Genomic DNA, 20,438 nt, shown 5'->3' on the forward strand with positions numbered 1-20,438 from the left:
TTTCTATTTATTGATTCTTTTTCTTCCTCTTATTGGTTGTATATATATATTTTTTCACTGGATGGCAGACATCGAGATTTTTTTTCTTGTCAGGTGTTGAATCTTTTTGAGCTTTCTTCTGTGATATGGCTAATTTACTTGGAAATAATTTGATTCTTTCCAAGCTTGATTTTAAGTTTTGTAACGTGTAAGGACCAGACAGCCTTAAATATATAGCTAATTTGGCCCCAATATGAGGTGATGTCTTTCTGAATACTTACCTGATGTTCCCTGAGTTATGAAGTTTTCCATTCTGGCTGGTTGAAAATGTGGATTACTCCCAGGCCTGTGTGAGCTTTGGGGATTATTCTCCTTTTGCATGGTTTATTTCCTAGTCACAATTTTCCTCATATACATGCCCTATTCACTCAACTGAAGACTGGAGGGGAATATTCTGCAAATCTCTAGAGCTTTCACCTTTTGAAGCTCCCCTCTCTTAGTATTCTGCTTGCTGGACCCCCAACACTGTACCGTAAAGTCAGGGAGACCTCCAAACTCCACTTGACTTCCTCTACCCTGTTCGGGGGCTTAGAAACGTTCTTCAGGAAGTAAGGTTGGGTAATCACTGGGGCTAACCTATATTTTCCTCCACTCTTAGAAATCAATGTTCTGCATTAACAGGTGTTCCATATCTGAAAACTGTCATTTCTTATATCGTGCCTGTTTTTTCAGTTATTTTAGGTGGAAGGGTAAATTCAATTCCTGTTACTTCATTTTTGCGAGAAGCAGAAGTCTGCCAGCATTCTTTTATATGTATTTCTGTTGTGTCTATCTTGTGAATTGCTGCCTCCTATTTTGCTCTTAGGAATACGAGTGTGTAAGATAGAAATATGTTTCCTTGCAAATAAACACCACCTCCCACCCCCCTGCTGCAAGAAAACACTCTTCACAGTGGCTTAAACATAGTGTTTTATTGTTCAAATATAAAAATCCATCTGGAACAGGTAGCCAGAGCTAAAGCAGCCATTCAGCAATGCTGCTATGGATCTAGGCTCGTTCTCATTTTTTGCTTTACTATCTTTAGTGTGTGTTTGACCTCTTAGTTGCCAGAAAATTGCTATACCTTCATGTAGAACTCATATTTGCATTCAAGGAAGAATGAAGGTAGAAGAGTACAAAACTTTCTCCATGTGAGATATTAGCATTTTTAATTTGGGAAAGGAGATATCCACAGTGAATTTCATTCACATTTTATTAGTAAGAATTGGCGGCTCTTCACTGGAATGGAGTCTGGGAAATCATGTATTTTGGCTTCCATGCCTCTCAATAGAGGGAGGTAAGAAAGAAAACAGTTATGGGGATTTTTTTGGATAGATAGTCCGGAGTGTCTGCCAGAACAATAATCCTATTATGTTCCAAACATTTAAGGTACACAAAATTGCCCTAAGCCTAAATCTGTGAGAGCCAGATATAGCCACTTAGTTCCTGTGTTTGATACCATTTTCCTTCTGTGTTTGTTTAGCAGTTGGCCTTATGTAAATCATAAATAGTGAATGAGAGTAAAGGCTAGATGACAAAATTAGTTTAGGGTATAAAAGATAGATTCAAATGGAGACTATACCTCATATCATTATCCTAATTTGTTATGTTTACTCCATTTTGACTTGTTTGTTGTTTTATTTAATTCAGAAGCTCTCAAAATTAATTTTTCAACTCTTACTTAAGCTTCTGTGCTTCTCCATCACACACGTGGACAGAGATGCATACATATGCGCACACACGTGAATTTTGGTGCTGTTGAGATGACAACATTTATGATAATACATGTCCTTTGTTTTAAAACCTTCAGTGTAATGGTATACAAAGAGAATTGCAATTAGATTACATGATTTAACAGCTGTTTTGGCATAAGAAGCAAGATCCCAAGGATAGACTCTACACATAATTAATAATCTTTAATGTGTCCTTTATAGACTGGGCATGATTAGCTTCAAGGCTTTTGTTTCTCTGTTTGAGGATTGTAAGTGTAAGGTGAGAGTTGAATTGCTTGAGAAAACACAGGAGTTTGAGAGAAAATGTAGTGAAATAGGAAATTTTCATGGCTGGTTGTTGAAGAAAGACTTTGGGAGAGAAGAAAAATGTCTAAGTGAGATTAGATTTGATTTTTTAAAATATAGCAAATATCAAACATTTACAAAAGTAGAAATGATTGCATAATTAATGCTCATATACTCATATATTTCTATCACCACTTTCAATAATTATTAAGTCATAGCCCATCATGTTTCATCTATGTCCCCTACTGTTTCTTCCATTAATGGATTGTTTTGAAGCAAATTCCAGACAGCATATGATTTAATTCACAAATATTTTAGAATGTTTCTCTACAAGTTAAGGATTCAAAAGAGTCCTCAAAGAAAATGTAAGCATAATACCATTATTTAAAAAACTTAACAATAATTTCTTAATATTATTAAATATTTAGTTCAATTTCCTCATACTATCATTATATTTTGTAAAGTTCATTTGTTTGAGTATGACCCAATTATAATCCCTTCATTGCAATTAGTTGATATGCCTCTTAAGCCTCTTTTAATCTGTAGATTTTAATTGTGATTTTAAAAATTTGGTATCTATATAAAGAATGATATAAATTCTTCCAATTTCCTAACTAAACAATCAATAAAATCTACATAGTTTACTTGTACTATTTGGAACATGTTTTTGGTGGAATGAAACAAATGCTGAATATGGTCTTCTGGTGGCCTGATCACCAAATTCTTATGTAGGTGTGTGGACAGGTGGTTGCCAAACACCAATAAGCAATTCTTGGACACCAATAGTGTCTGAGAAATTAACTCACTTCTAACACCATCTACCCAGAGATAGAATCAGATTCCACAGGTGAAGGACTTAGTATCACAAGATTGCCCCTTCTCTCCTACTTCAGATACCAGTCAATAGTCTAGGTAATCACCTACTGGCTATAAAGATCAGCTATAGATCAGAGGTTCCTATGAAACCTTCCTCATGTCTGATTAATTTGCTTACAGAACTCAGAAAAATATTCTATTTACTAGACTACCAGTTTATTATGAAAGAATATAATTCAGCAGTAGCCAAATGGAAGAGATGGCAGGGCAAGGTATGGGAAAAGGGCATGGAGCATCCATGACCTCTCCAGACACTCCACTTTTTCCCAATCTCCACGTGTTCACCAACATGGAAGCTTTCCAAATCCTGTTATTATTATTATTATTTTTTTTTATGGAAGCTTCATTATATAGTCATGACTGATTAAATCATTGACCACTGGTGATTGAACTCAGTACCCAGCCCCTTTCCCCTTCTGGAAAGTGAAGGTCAGGGGTAGGACTGAAAATTCCAACCCTCTAATAACCTGCTCAGCTCCCCTGGCAACCAGCCCCTATGCTTATGTGTTTTCCAAAGTCACCTCATTAACATAACATAAGACATATTTATCACTCCTAACACTAGAAAATTCCAAGGATTTTGGAAGCTGTGAGCCAGGAACCATGGATGAAGACCAAATTTATATGGTAAATATATTTTGGTCATCTGATATATATATATATATATATCTCACAATACTGCATATGGTTTTAAGGTTAACATGAAATCTACTGCCTACTGTGATTTAATATGTGGGCTGCATCAGAATAATTGTTTTCCTTAATTATAAAACATTGGTGTCAAATAAAAAATTTTAAGAAAAAAGAGAAAATAAGCTTAAAGACAGCAGTGCTGTATAATTTCAGCTATACACTTGCCTTATAAAGACAAAAATATACACTATAAGAAAGAATACTTTAAAAAGCATGTGTGTGTCTTGTACATGTGCCTTATTTGCACTATGAATTGACAAAGTATCTCATTCAAAAGTTATAGTATTTAGACAGATTTGTGGTTCTTAAATCTGTTGGCACTTAAATATTTCCCTTGCCTGTCGAGAAGTGTCACTTTTTTTTTTTTAATTAAAATTTATTGGGGTGACAATGGTTAGTAAAATTAATAGGTTTCAAGTGTAAAATTCTGTAATATATCATCTATATATCACATTCTGTGTTCATCACCCAGAGTTAATTCTCCTTCCATCCAGAAGTGTCACTTTTAAGATTTATTAAATGAGTGCCATATGCATATGTAAATTTAGACAGCTTTTAAATAATTGAATTAGCAATTCTCACAAGGGCCATTTTGCCTCAATTTGTGCTGAATGTGTTGTTACATATAGTTTTCTTCACTGCAGGAGGATCAACAAGCTTGTCAGAATATTTTCCTAATGCCTGGAAAGTACCTCTCTTTCCTTTGGTATCAGTGGAGTGGTATGGATGGCTGAGAGAACCTTAAAATTGGGGGGCATATTAGATGGTCGTACAGTCATCTATGTCCTACTGTAGGAATCCTACCTTCCTCCTCACTCCCCCTCCCCTTCTCAGCAGGTGGCACCTTGGCCTCTATTGGAAAACTTCCAGAGACAGGGGCTTTACTGCTTTTACACAGTGAGACTATTCCATTTTGACTCACTCAAATTATTAGAAAGCCCAGTTTATGAGCCAATTTCTTTGATTTTTGAAAGCCTCTGATTGGTTGAAGATCTGTCCTTTGTAGTAGGAAAACTATTCTCATTATCTATGACAGTACTTTAAATATTTGGAAAGAATTTCAGGGCCATTCTACACCTCACAGATTTTTCTGTTTTCTAGGAAGAAGTCTCTACATGATCTTTTAATAGTTCTCCCAGTAATGTGGTTTCCACGTCTCTTAGCAACTTTCTCATTTTCCTCTTAGTGTTTAAAAGCCCCTCTATGTTGTCAATAACTGATTACAATATTCCATACTAATGTTGACATTGAACTTCTCTTACATCAGCCTAAGATTTATGTTTTTGTCTTGTTGTTGTTGTTCTTAACAGCTCCATCATATTGGGTTTCTATGCTCTACTTAACTCACAGATTTTTTTGCTTGAACTGCCAGCACATCAGATCTTCCCCAACTTACATTTTAGCAAAGGAGTTTTTAAAGCCAATTAAAAAGATATATTATTCTGCTAAATTTAGCCTTATTTGTTTAGGTTGATCATTATACTTTATTTTAATTGTTTTGTCTCCTAACTTATTGAATGTGCTTCCTAGTTTTTAGAAAAAACTCAAATTAAATGTATCTATCTCAAATGAGCAGGGAATTTTCCTTGTTTATTAATTTCTCCGTTCCTAGTTCCTAGAATAGTGGTAGGCATATACTAGGTGCTCAATAAATATTTGCTGAATAAATAAAATTTAAAAATAAACATTTTAAAATAGTTTAGAGGCTGTGAACTACGTGGTCTCAGTCATAGGAATATTTAGGAATTGGTAACACTGGCCAGCCGGTAGGGAGAGATTAGCAGGAGACCAGAGACATGTGTTTTGAGAAGAAAGATAAATGTTTTTAGAGGAACTAAGAAATATACTTACTCAGGAAGGTGAGCAGAGTTCTGGATCTCGGGATTTCAGGTGGCAGACAAATATAAAACAAGTCATAACTATGGATGACATGGGGAGGAAGATCCTTGTCTGTGGGTAGGAGAGGTGAGTGTGTGAGCACCAGGGACTGTACCAGAGAGGAGCTCAGCAGAAGGTACAGGCAGGTGTTGGAGGTGGCCTCCCACAGCCCCAACTCAATGGGGAAAACTCAGCTACTAGAAGGAATAGGGCAGAATAACAATTAATGGTCAAACATTTCGGATCATGTAAGTTTTCAGATGGACCAGTGTAATCTAAGTGGGGAAGGGAGTGGGACTACCACTGCAATTTGAGGACTACTTCTCAGGTGTTCAAGATTTGCTCCTTGGTTTTTCAGATCTGGGTCTAACTGACGTTGAAGAAAACCTTGAAGGATAGGCGTATCAGTGTGATGGACTGAATTGAATGTTTGTGTCCTCCCAAAATTCATATGTTGAAATCCTAACCCCAATGTGATGGTATTAAGAGGTGGAACCCTTGGGAGGTGATTAGGTCATAAGGGTGGAGCCCTCATGAATGGAATTAGTACCCTTGTGAAAGAGACTCCAAAGAGCTCTCTAGCCCTCTTTCCACCATGTGAGGCCATAACAAGAAGTCAGTGTATATAATGCTCTGTCAAGATTGACTTGGGAAAGGGCACTGTTTTCAGTCTGCTTATAGGGAAAATTTGGAGAGTCGGTTTCTAGAGATGGGGCAGACAGAGGCAAAGAAAATCAAGCAGGAATTGAAATCTGTAGCTGGACCCTAGATTATTCTGTCCCTATTGACAATGATGATCCAGATATCAATTGATTGATTTCCAATAAGTCTACAAATTTTTCTTTCTGTATTTTTCATATAGCTCTCTCTCTTGACTACACAGTCATAAGAGTTTTTGTTAAGTGCTTGGTTGAAATCAAAACATGCTTTTTATTGCACTCCTAATATTTTTATTGAGATTATACATTTATTTATTATTATATTCATTAAAGTGTCTTTATATGAGCCAAGTCTTTTTCTTCTCCCTGTTACAATTCTTCCTTCTGAACCCCTAATAAAAACTTCATACAATAAAATTTCACAGATAGTACAAGGTGAGGAAAGTCTCTTATTGAGTACATACTTTATTGTGGATACTGTATATTAGTGATTTTCATTATTTTAATATCTAATCCTCCAACAAAACTATAAGATGAATGTTACTATTATTATTTCAAAAATGAGTAAAACATGCTCACAGAGGTTGTGACAAAAGGGACTTAGAAAGAAAGATAATTAGTTTTCACAGCCAAACTTGGTCCTGATTGGCTCGATTCGAGTCAAGTACTTAAGTAGATAAAGTTCTCTAGAGTACTTACTATTGCATTTCCCTTATTGAGGTCAATCCTAGTTTTTATCTTCTTGGTATCCTACCCAATCACATATGTAGTTCGGCCAAAGTTATGTTTTTTTCCATTGAGTCCCAATTTACTCATGTTGTATCCCATACTCTAAGATGCCTCATCCATTTGGTAAGACCAAAATAAAGTAATCTGATAAACTTCTCTGTGTCTGCCCTTAGATTCATTTGTTACCAATATTTGGTAGATCTGTGTATTTTCAGAGGGACTTCTGGAGACCTGTGACCCAATCTAAAAGAATAATATCATTCTTTTAGATATTATTGTGCAAATTTAGATATTAGTGTGCAAATTTCATGTATTGTAAAATGAATTATAGGGATTAAAGGATTATCGACATTTAAGGGAGGAGTGAAGTCATGAAGACAGCAAGATTTTCAGTCTTTAAAACATCCCACATCCACTGTGTTCAGGGGACACTGGTTCTCATGTCTTTGGCTTATGTAGTATATGTTGTCATCTTCAAAATGTTTTCATATATCTCATCTCATCAAAGCCCCACAAAGTAAAGGCGGGCAGCTATTCTTAACTATATTTTACTGTTGAAGAGAACAAGATTTCCACAGGCAGCGTGCTTACATCTCCTGACTTCAGGAATAATCTCCTTTCCTGTTTTCCTTATTGAAGTAGCAGATGCTCAATGTGTTTTAGAAAACGGAACTATTGAGTGTTTGGAAATTTTGTTAGTTTGCTGCACAGGATCAGGGCATTTCTGGGGGTTTAAATGCAGAGATGAGAGTCGAGTGAATGTCATCCTGGAGCCTCTGGGAGTCATGGAGGAGGCAGTGGTGCAGAAAGGGGGCAACTAGCCCAGGAGGCAGGGGCTGTTGAGTAGAATTTTGTAAGAGCAATAGTCATAAGACAGTAATAATAAAACAATAAATAATAAACTACCAGCGTGCACAATGGAAACCCCTAAAAATAAAAACCACGGTTCTCTAAAATATCCTGGATCATATATAATTGCAAGATGTGACTTTAGTTTGGACCTTACTCTCCTGTCAGGGAAAACCTGTTCCTTTTAACTGAGATCTAGCATCTTGGCACAGCAATGGTAATCTCCTAGCATCCTCCTCAATTTCTGCTGAGCACTGACTGTTGGGATGCTTTTAATAAGTTAGATTACCATTTTGGCAGCTCAGCAAGGCTTCCGTGAGAGAAGCAGAGAGTATGGCTTGAGACAAACACATCCCTGAGCTATGATCTATTATTTATACAGACTATTCAGCTTTTTTTTTTTAATAGAAAACTAGACTAGAGTAAAAATTAATTGCTATATTAATAGCTCCTAAAAGACATAACTGGGGTGCCTGGAGGCTAATAGCTACATTTCTAGGAGGCATATTCTTCAGGAATCCCTTAGGCTTCCCCTCAAAACAAAAGATATAAAAAGAGAGCTAGTTGGAGCATGAATGTTAAAAAGAGAAGCTTTTCTGTTTTCTCAGGGCTTATTTGTCCTCATGTCCCTATTGACTGCATACTGCCCTGTACTCTGTATCAACTTTAATTACACTTAAATCCATTTGTGATCATACTCCTGTTTGTGTGGTTATGTGATCAATGTCTAGCCTATCCATTTGTATCCCCTCATGCCTAGCAAAGTGCCTTGCTATGGTTGTCCTTCAATAGATAACCACTAACCACTTCATGAATAAACACAGTTCATCTACCTAAGAATCCTTTGTGAAATTCACCCCTTTCATTTCAAAATGAAGTTTACCCGATATCAATCCTGTGATAAGCAAGGAAAAGGCTAGATCAAATCCTTTGGACATTTCAGGCAGTCTAAAATCATGGTTCCTATTTTAAATTTATTTCTTTAACTAGCTTTCCTCAATGTTCACCTAGTGGAAATAAGGGGTAAAGGCTGTTTTTATTAAAGAAACAGGTATAGAGACAGATTTACTTATAAATTCACATGTACTGACCAAAGCAGAATCAATGTTTAAAAAATTGTCAAAATGTTCCTTCTTTGCTGTCATATTACAGAGACTCCTAATTTTCTCTTCAATACATTTTCTCTTCTTCTGTAGTCATTGACGCTTTAGCTGGGTAGCAATATGCCTGTAAAGACTACATTTCCCAGCTTTCCTTATCACTGGAGAATTATGAGGTAATGCTCTGGCCAATAGAATGTGAGCAGACGTGCTGTGTACAACTTCTAGGTTATACTTTTAGAAAGAAAGGAGGCTGACCTCTTTTTCCTCCCTTTGGGCTGGAACATAGGTTATTGTGAGGAGTCTTTTTTAAGTTTGAGGCTAAGGGTGTCACCTAGGGATGGCAGAAAAACATTGTAGAAGAGCCTGTTCCAGGCATTGTTGAGTCCATGTACCAACTAGTACAGCCAAACAAAACCTATATGGAGGGAAATAAACTCTGTGCATAACATCTTTAACTATGCAGGTTTAGGATTGCATCTGACTTTGAATTGTCAACTTGTTGCTAAATGAAACTGCTCCTTTGTGGCTCAGAATAATCAATAGAGTTAAGTCAGTGCTGGGAGGAATGTTTTCAAATTTCCCTTCAGGCTGCTATCTACTTCTGTTGGGTTTATGTGTGGGAAACAGTGTATGGAAACAGGAGTTAGTTTATTTTTAAGGATGACTTGTAATCCTAAGAGATTTGATGTAAATGGCAGATTATTACCAAGTAAAATATTAGTTTTTTTTTTTTTTTTTTTTTTTTTTTTTGGTGTGTGTGTGTGTGTTTACTCTGTGATGGATGATATTAGATGTTGTAATGATGGGGGACAGGGAATTTAAATGGAAATAGACTCATGAATTCCCCTCAAAAAACTCCCAGTAATGGAGGTGGAAACCTTATAGGACTACGAGCCAAGCTTCGTTACCTGAGTTTTTCTGCTTTAAGTTTTTTCTTTAAATTTATGGCCAAATGTTTTAGTCAGAGTTCAGATACAATAACACCACGTAAAATACAACCCTGGAAATCTCAGTGGCATGCAACAACAAACATCTATTTTTCTTTCTTTTCTTCTTCTTCTTCTTCTTCTTCTTCTTAGTTTCAGGTGTGCAAAACAATGTAATAGTTGGACATTTACACCCTTCACTAAGTGACAACCCCCCACCCCCCAATCTACCACCCCTCCAACACAGACAGAACCACCTCCTGGGTCTGCAGTTCAGCTGGAGTGGCTCTGCTTCAGCTTGCGGGTCATGGCTGACGTCTGCTCCATGTGTCTCATTTTGGGATCTGAGGCCCCAGTGGTGCGTTTAAAGCTCTGGTTAGACACACAGCACAGTGATCACTCAGTGAAGCAAGCCACACAGCCAAGCCCTCCTCAGTGGGGCCGGGAACTATACTCTGCCTCAAGGCAGTGGGTGTGTAACTCAGAACAAGAATGAAATTTCTACCACAACATTTCAAAGTCTGGATTTTCACATAAAGTTGGAAAATTTTACATAAAAATCTGGAGTCTTAAATCTTAAAATTGGGTAGATTTGTCACCGCTAAGCTTATATTCTCCTATTGGCAACAATTAGGTGGACCTGAGTATAGCTCTCTCCCTTCAGATGGGATATGCTTTTTCAGTTAGCCAGAATCTTCACTACCCACAGTTGCTTTGTCAGCCCTCTTTACTTATCATTACCCTTTTGGCTTCTGGAGGCAATTCAGTTTATGACCTGTAGTATAGCAGATGGGTGAAAATGCACAAAAATACGTCAAAACCCAGATGGAAAGTGTTAAGAGGCTATTAAAAAGAAGTGTAAATAAATTGCCAGGGGAGAAATGTGGGACAGAGATTATTTTGGTTAGTGGCAAGTCATTAGGATAGAAAGAGAGAACACTTTATGGAACTCTTTATTAAGGAGTAAAAGTTTGCTGTGTAGCAAAAACATTTTACTCTAAGAAGTGGTCTGCAGACACTAAAGAATATGCAAAGTAGAAGCACACCCTGAGAGTTAGTATGAGGGTAATAATAAGCAAAACATGAAGATGTACTTAAAATTGATCTATTTATTTCCATATTGTCTTTTTACTCTTACATAAATGAAAATTAACTAAGTTTTCTGGGAGTAGAGAAACTCGATGTGAAACTAGAAATGCAAGATTCAAAACTAGTCAAACTTGCCCTATCAGTTAAAGTGTGATTTTTGTAGGTCGCAATTTTTACCTACCCTCTTCTTTCAGAGTCACAGCTTGCCAGTGTCTCTTAAAAGCAAGTCACCTTTGTCTCTCAAATGTAATTACATTCTTTAAAGTCAAACAGCTGATGATCTTGGGACTTACTATTTTACAGTTGCTTAACTGTGTCTGTAGTGTGGCTGACATTTCAATATTTTAAGAACTCTTAGGGAACATTTCTAGGATTAAATGTTTGATTGAAAGTTTTTCCTTTATTGTGCAAAGAAGGAATATTCGATCTTTGATTAGGTTTTTAACCCATAGAATTAAAAAGAAAAACAAAACCCAATTCCTATACCACACTGGATCAGCGTATGGAGGGCAGACTAGTCACTATTGCCAGAAAACTGTTGTATAACAAATCACCCCAAACTACATGGCTTAAAACAACAGAATTTGTTTTTGCAGCTCAGTAGTAGATTGCGTGAGAGTGGCTAAATTAGGCTGGGCGTGACTGGATGGTTTTGCTGGTCTTGGCTTCATTCACTCATGTGTCTGCAACTTGCTGTGGCCAGATGACCCAGGCAGGGTGAATTTGTTTCATGTATTTTCATCCTCCTTCTGGACCAACGAATCTTTCTCATGGTGCTGGCAGAGGTGCACGAGGGCAAGCCCAGTCATGCAAATTCTTTCAGCCCCAAGTTTGCATTATGTCTACTTTTTAAAATTAAATTTATTGGGGTGACATTGGTAAGTAAAATTGTATAGGTTTCAAGTGTACATTTCTATAATAGATCACCATATATTTGATCCCCTTATCCCTCTTCTTACCTCTGGTAACCATGAAACTGTTGCATTATATCTATTAATAGCCCAATGGCCAAAGGAAGTCACATGGCTGAGACAAGACTTGAGATATGGGGGTTACTCTGTTTACAGTGAGAGGGCCCTATACAGTTAAATGGCAAAGGGCACACATACAGGAAGCAGTGAAGAATTGGGGGCATTAATGCCATCTACCACTAACATCTGGATTGCATTCTCATTCAATGTGGGTCCTATAGTACATAAGGCTGGGGAAAAAAAATCAATGGTTTTGGAATTTAAACAGACTTGGATTCATATCTTGTCTCTGCTCTTTATTTGCTTAATTTTGTCAATTCTAGAATGATATGGTAACAATACCTACTTCTTATACTGTAGAAAGTACTTTGAAAGAAAGAAAGAAAGGAATTTGGTGGGCACTCATTGAGTGCTAGGCCTTCTCTCTTCACATGCTTCATTTCACATATCTTTTCATCTTGCTTTATGGGGCTGCAATTTATTTATCAGACACATTTTATAATCTATCTTTAAAGAAAGCCTCACTGGAAATGGTTTGGTGACATGAATCAAATACCTAGAAGGACTCTTAATCCTACTAGAGAGATACAGATGAACACATTCCACCACCATCATACCTCCCCAGAAAGAGTTCCTTTATTTTTCAAAGCCTGCTCATTGAAACTGGCATGGACATTTTCGTCAGAACACAAGAATAAACCAGGTTAAGACAGATTTGCGATTTCTAATGAAAGTCATGTAACTCTAAAAATAAACATGAATTATGGAACACCAAAGTGTTCTCTGAGCCTGCAGTAGATTGAAGGCTAACAGAGCCACGCTACATGCTGGGAGTTTACGGTGATATGTTAGAACCAAATTGACATTACAGAACTGGTTGGAATCACGTTTACTGTCATGGAGGAATCGTCAAGGGCTGTATCAAATCCCCCTCAAACAAACAAAAATATCAGCTTTCAGAAGGAATATTTTCAGTGTTAAAGAATATCGTTATCTCTCGATATCCACAGGGGATTGGTTCTAGGACCCTTTCAGATACCAAAATGTGTGGATCTTCAAGTCGCTTGTATAAAATGGTGTAGTATGTGTGTCTAACCTATATTTACATATAGGCTACAGCAGGATATCCCCACACATCACTTTATTTGGGTAGATTCAGTGTAGTGCTCAGTGCATAGCCAACTCAATTTTGCTTTCTGAAACTCTCTGGCATTTTTTTTTTCTCCAAACATTTTTATCCGCAGTTGATTAAATCCGTGAAGGCAAAACCTGTGCATACAGAGGGCTGTAGAGACTGTATAAACTTTGACTATGAAAGAATGCCAGTTTGTGTAGTTGAGGCAAAATGGAAGGATGAATCCAAATGAAAGTTCCACCCAAAGTGAAAAAAATAAGTCTGGGCTCATGTATCTTTTCTATGAGGATCATGAGGCCTGTTCGTCACATTTTCCTTTTCTCAGCACTGAAATTTTTATTTCCTACAGGCTGAGTAGGAATGATATAATTACTTTTAGTATATGACAGATGAAAATTATCCATGACAGTTTGTCTAAATTCATCTGCAATTGGAGTGTACTTATGAGTATGGAAGAGAAGTCACCTGACTTTAACGATAGAATGGCCATTATCTGGTTAAAGTCAGAACTCGCTCCCAGTAGATTTTTTTTTTTTTTGTAATATCCAAGTTAAACACAAGGATGAGACCAAAACTTCCCCATTCATTAGAAAGGGTTAGTATTAATCACTGTATCTATACAATATTAAACTGAGAGCTGTGGGCTACGGAAAGTGCATGTGAATTCACAAGGCCTGCTTCTGTCTTAGCTGCATAAATTATTAACTGATTGGTTTTGGACAAGTTGCTAGCAGTAACATCTGTCCTACCACTTCTACAGAATGGTTTTGAGCAAGTGAAACAATATAATGAGAAAGTTCTTTTAAAATGTTTAAAAGCTGTACCTACATCTTTTAGCTGTCATGAAAACGCTCAGTCTGAGAGTGCTTTTGCATTTTTTAGGACCTTTTGGTTTTTGAGGTTCCTTTCTTTTTCAGGTTTCTCTTAAATCAACCTAGTGCCATGTTTAAAAAGTATCACCAAGATCATACAGCATATACCAAGGGCTTTTGCCGTGTTCATCCTGTGTTACCTAGTCCTCATTTCACAAATAAGCAATGAAACAGAGATGCTCATAGCAGTGATATTTCTAGAATAAAAACATTTTAAAACCTACAGGACAAATGGTTGGATGTGGCTTCTAAGAGGTACATGGTTCAGCTCTGTGTTCAAGACAGAAGCTGCTGCAGGGAATGCAGTTAGCTGACACCTCCACCGACTTTGGGATCAGTCACTGCACCCAGCCCAAGGTCATTCTTTACTTAGGCTGCTCCCAGCGATGGGGAAGCATGGCAGGGGTAAATGAAAGAGCCAAGTCTGTCCTGTCAGTGTGCGTGCAGCTCAGCTAGTGTGCAATCTGTTCCACGTCAACCTTGCCTGACATTCTCAGAGCTGCGGTGCAATCTGAGGGTCTTGCTCTGCAATCCTCTCCTTCCTCTCCACCCCTACAGATATCAGATCTGCTCTGTGATCTGAGATTCCCTTTGTATACCCTTGTTTTCTCTCCCCTTTTATTCTTCCCAGCGAATCATTTGTGATTCTCGTTTCATGTTGGTGCCTGCTTCCTGGAGAGCCCAAACTCACACAATATAGTAGTTTTATATTTAATGTAATTACTGATATACTTTTAAACGTACCTTGTTATTAGACTTCTAGTTGTCTTAACTATTCTTCATTGTTTTTTGCCCCTTTTGACTTCTTTTAAATTATATTTTCAGTTTTAATCATTGCATCCCCCGTTATTACCTGTTGATTATATATGTTTTTTACTATTATTTAGTCACTATGGGTTTAGAGATTACATTCTGCATCCTTAAGTTATTAAAGTGTAATACAAATTAATACATTTACCACTTTCTAGACAATGCAAGGACCTTAGAACATTTTAACTTCATTTATCCTCATCTCAAATTATGTGATGTTGTTTTCATATATTTCCTCTCCATTTTTTTCATATTTTATTTTAATCCTCACAAAGGTATATCCTCAGACATATTGATTATATAGTCCATATTCACTTACCCATATATTAGCCTTTCCACCTCAGTCATTTTCCGTCTACCAAATAACTTTTGTTATTTCTTTTAGTGCCGATCTGCTAATAATGAATTCTCTCAGTTCGTGTTTATCAAAAAATATTTTTATATAACTTCTATTTTCAAAGGTAATTTTGCTGTATATAGAATTCTATATTAGCAGATGTTTTCTTTCTGTTCTTTTAAATTATAATTCTGCTGTCTTTGGCTTCTGTTTAGAAGTCAGCTGTAAGGTTAATTATAATTATTGCTCTTTTGAAGCTTTTTTTTTTTTTTTTTTTTTCTTTCTTAATGATGCTCAAGATTTTTTCTGTCTTTGGTTTTCAACAGTTTGACCATGATGGACCTACATGTATTCTAATTCAGCATTATTCTTAGGGTGTAGCTGTTTAAAGGCTCAATCAAAAGCCTGTTATTTATTTATTTATTCGTTTTTAAATCAAGGGCTCTCTTTTTGTGTGGTCCCTGAACTCAACTTGCAATAACCTCACTAATTGTTGTAAAGTTTAGCTCAGCTTCTCAACCCCTCAGCAGCCATTTTCATAGCTGGTGATGACCTCACAGGGAAGAGCTCACCTATCTGTGGCCTCTCTCCTTTGCCTGAATCTGGGTACCACAGATCCTCATCCTGTTTGTAGCTTTCTGGTGCTTTCATATACATTTTGTTAACAACTTATCCAGCTTTCCTATCTGTTCTCAGTTGTAAGATTAGCCTGAAAAATCCCATTGCCATTTCCAGAAGCAGTGTGCAGCACTGTGGAAATATCACTCTTATAATAAAACTCATAGATTTGGCCTTGTTTTGATTTGTTCTGTTGTGCACCAGGAGTTTTCTTTCTGATAACTTCTATCTTCCTTTAATCCAGGAAAATTCTGAGCTACATCCTCTATTCTTTAATTTTGAAACAATTATGAGATATGTGTTGAAGCTTGTCATCTATTCTCCTTATCTCATATCTTCTAAATTTTTATCTTTCTTTATGTCCTACATGTTGTTTCAGGTAAATTCTTGACTACTAACTTCCAATTCACCAATTCTTTCATCAGTTAGATCCTTATCTTTTCTTGTTTCAGTGATTGTATTTTTCACTTCTGTGATTTCAGTTTTCCTCCAGCTCTGCTTAGTCTTGAGTCAAATCTTCCCATCTTTGTGTCATAGTTATTGATTTTGCATTAAGGAGGTGAGAGCAAGATTCAGGGGAGAAAGTGGAAGTTCACAGAGGAATGCTCAGCCTTCAGCATCCTCATTGTGGAACCAGACCTTATTTTGGTAGCATGGATCTCCTATGCTGGAAGAATATCAAAGATTCATTTCCTAAACCAGCAGGTTAGCTTGACCCAAGTTTGGGATTGCAAATCCTGCTGCTCTCTCCATATAGATTGGCCTTTAAAAACGAACAAACGAAAAAATACTGTTCATGGCAAGGAGTCCCTGCTCATTTCTAATCCACGCCACAAAACTGACTCTGGTTGTCTAAAATATATGTGGTATTATAGTTTCTAATCAGCCACCTAGAATTTGATCTAGATGTTTATTCTGGGTTTATCCTGAAGCTCAGTGGGTCTGTGGTCCTCACCCAACTTAATTTTCTTTCTGATTCACGAATATCTAGTTAATATCACCTTAAGCACAAATACAACTTTTAAAATATATGCAAACATTTTATCATTGTTAGGTGCTTATAACAAAGTTGTTACTTAATGGGTAACTTTATAATACTACCTTGACTAGAATGAAGTACTATTTTTGTCAGTAGTAGTAACAGTAGAAATAGCAGTAGTAATTATTGCAATGTTGGCTCACATTAAGCTTGTCATCACCCAAAAGCCTCAGATATTTTGGCATGAACTGTTGCAAATTCAGTCTTTGATTTTCTACATGCAAAACAATATTTTTGATGTCCATGCACATATTTTTGTAAGCAGATGGAAGGAAATAGCCATGTTCATAGTCGCATTAAAGCAATTGTTTATAACAAAATAGCAGAAGAAATAGATCAATCAGATCGCCCACTTTTATTTAAGAGTAGGGGGAAATAAATTAATTAAGTCAGAACTGATATCTTGAGAGCCAAAAAAAAAAAAAAAAAGAAAAAAGAGAGAAAAATATGAAATGTTATTAAAAAAAGGTGCAAAAGTGATAATGAAAATTCTATAATGTTAACTTGATAATGCCAGTCTTTGGGTCACATGCTTTCAAGGTATTTAATTGCTATTTAACGATTTCATTTTGTGGTTTACATAATGTATTGAATTTTTGTCCTTTCACGAAATATGTTTTCAAAAATTAAGCATATAAAAGACATTCAGGCATTTTGTCAAAAGCACACTATACTGATATTCTGCTAAATTTGGTTGTGTGTTAATGCATTTAGAAATTACACAACTGGCAAGAACCACTTAAGCTGAATGGCTTCCCAATTGAAAAATAAAGAAATTAAACATTTTTCTAAGCATTAAGCAATTTCATGAAACAGATGGAAACAGTTCTGTCTATGCCCTAGTGTTTTCCCAGTGGTTTCTTGTTGAATCCCCACATGTTGATAACTCACTGGCAGCTTCTACTTTGCAATCATTCTTTTCTTCTTCTTTCTGTTGACTATTCCTAGGTGATGAGGTTGAGGATTCCCGGTGTCATAGCTCAAGGGAACAATAAATGCGTCAGGTAGCATAATCCAATTAATCTATTTTAAGTAAAAGATTGGATTAACCATAATCTCTGGATCACAATTCATTATCAGCACTGGTTTAGGTATGGCCTTCTTTCAATTCTCTATTTGTTTATGGAATAAAAGTTAGACTTCTATTTTACATACAAATATTCATGCAATTAGAAACACTTTGCTATTTCTAATAAATGGCTGAACAAGAGTAGAGTCCTTGAATGGGACTTGCCTATCTTTTGCTTATGTTCAAAGGCAAAATAAGGTGTTATCAAACATACTTGTATCTAATTAGCAGGAGTCGGTATACTGCACATAAATCTGTTTTAATTGGCAGGGGAGTGATTAAAAATATTTTTAAATTGAATTTGAATGCTGTTAGGTAATATGTATGCTGCAGGTTCATCCAAAAACGCCCTCCTCCGTTCTCTGTGACTACAGAACTTGATCTTCACCCATCTTATTATGTTTCCTGACTCTGAAGGCATTTGCATTTGACATCCATGTTTAAAGACTCAAAATTAATATCTGACCACTCCTGGAAACTGGACTCCCAAACACAAAATTTTTCTGTGCACTGTCTGTATAATACAGAAAAACATACTGCTACTGAAAAGGTCCTTAAAAGAAAGTTAATTTAGTATGATAGAGAGTACTGGAATAAGAATCAAGAGACTTGGATCCTGGTCCTTGTTTTACTACTAACTGGTTGGTAATCTGAGGGAAGCTTCTCAAATTCTATGAGACTTCCCTCAGCTCCCCAATTTATCCTACTATTGTTCTATCCGCTTTTGCTCGTTAGAAACCTGAGAGTCATCTTTGGTATCTTTCTCTGATCAGTTATATTCAAACCATCAGTAAGTCTTGTTGATTTTACTTCTAAAACATGAGTTGAATTTAGCTACCTCTCTCTGTATCTTCTGTAACAACCCCAGTCCAAAGTACTATTATCTCTCACTTGGATTAGAGTTATAGCTTCTCAAGTGGTCTCCTTGATTCTGCTTTTTCAAATGAAGGTTAGGTTATTTTTACTTTCTTACTTAAAACCAGGCCTTTGAAAAAAATTAAAACTTTTTACTCTGGCCTAGAAGGCCCTGAATGATCAGCCCTTGCCTATATTTTCAATCTCATATTGTCTTGTATCATTCAGCCATGTTGGCCTTATTTCTTTCTTTTTAAAAATATATTCTTGAATATAATACTCATTTTAATGTTCTGTCTTTTAACTCTAATATCTAAGCCACATGAGTTTCTCAGTTAGAGTGTGAAACTGACTGCTTTAATCCATTCATCATCTGAGTTATGTTGAGGCTGGGTTGTGGTCTATCTCCAGATCACCCCTGTTCTTAGGGTTTGGTTCTCTGGGGCTTTTCATTGAAAGTCTGGTGTAACTTTGTATCCTCAGTGTTGAGACATCATGAAAGTATAAACCTCAAGAACATTATTAATTTCTAAATCAGGATACCTTTGACTACAAGTAGCAGAATCTCCAACTCACAAAATTGCTTAAACAATAGAGAAAAATTATTATTATATAACAAGAAGACCAGAAGCATAGACACTCCAGAGTTAGGTAATTCAGTGGCTCAATGATTTCACACAGGGTCTACAAAGGGTTCTTTCCATGTCTCTACTGGATCTTCTTCCATATATTGGCCTATATAACAAAAGGAAATCCCCTCATAGTGGCAAGATGACTGCAGCAGTTCCAAACATCACGTTCATACATGGCAACATTCAGAAGAGACCACATCTACCTGTAAACTCTTGAAGAGTGAGAAACTCCTTCTAAGAAGCCCTCCAGAAAAAGCTCCTCATCTCTTATTCATTGGATTTGTATCACCTGCACATGTCTAAACCATATGTGCAAGGGAGATGGAATCCCGTTGATTGACTTAACTAATTGGGGTTTACTTCTTGGGTCTGGTGTTGTGATTGGGACCAGCCTCTTCCAAACCATTGCATTGCGCTGACCATTGGCAGGCACTAAATATATATTTTTTTTGGGGGGTGGGGATGGGCAATAAATATTACCTGTTACAATATACTAGTTAGATTTTAAATTATATCCAACTATTAGACGTTGGAATGAAGAATCCATTTTTGTATATTTGCATCATTAGTAAATACCTGGAGTTCTAAATGCAGTTTTGATAAGCAATTGGTGTGAAATATAATAGGAATGATTTGGTAATCAAGAAATATGAAGCAGAACTTAATTAACATTGAAATGATTTTTAAAATAATAAATGTTTCTAAGGTTCTAAAAAAATTTCCAAAATATGAGCTTCTTAGAAGAGTGTTTGCCATTTTTGCATTTATGTTTCTTTTTAGTCCTAGTAGATAAACTTTCTATGTAAGCATTTATTTTCTTTGTAACTCTAATCTTTCAATAATGAATTTCTCTGTAAAATGATGGATGCAATTAAGAATGTATTTAAGAACTAAATATAATCAGTCCCCTTTTCTAGTTTTAATTTGTTTCTGTATTTTCCCCTCAAACATACAGGTGATATAGGCCATGTTCCAAACAATAATAAGCCCTATTTACTCAGTCATACCCATAGAAAACTGAAAGTGTTCTGGAATGCAATTTGGGGAAGTGAAAGAGATCAGCTTCTACTGTTATCATGTCATTTGGTACACTTACAGTTAATGTCAGACAGGCTGGGTAATGATGTAACAAATAAACCACCCCAAAATCTCAGAAAGGTTTTATTTTTTGCTCTTTCCATATAGCCATAGGAGTTCAATGGAGTATAGACAATTCTACTCATGTTGTGACTCAGGGACTCAGGCTGATGGAGAAGCTACCA

General features: G+C 36.3%; 1 protein-coding gene across 1 annotated transcript in view; it reads right to left on the reverse strand.

The window, feature by feature from the left end:
- Positions 1–17,581: 17,581 nt before the first annotated feature.
- The window catches only part of C6 (complement C6), a 65,528-nt gene continuing 62,671 nt past the window's right edge, over positions 17,582–20,438 (reverse strand). Inside the window, exon 19 of the mRNA XM_074328966.2 lies at positions 17,582–17,599. The gene's annotated coding sequence lies outside the window, so the exon portion shown is untranslated. The remainder of the gene's footprint in view (positions 17,600–20,438) is intronic.

Source organism: Rhinolophus sinicus, chromosome 3 (assembly GCF_057876585.1).
Source record: "Rhinolophus sinicus isolate RSI-liver-muscle chromosome 3, RSI-T2T, whole genome shotgun sequence".
In the NCBI taxonomy this organism is placed as follows: domain Eukaryota; kingdom Metazoa; phylum Chordata; class Mammalia; order Chiroptera; family Rhinolophidae; genus Rhinolophus; species Rhinolophus sinicus.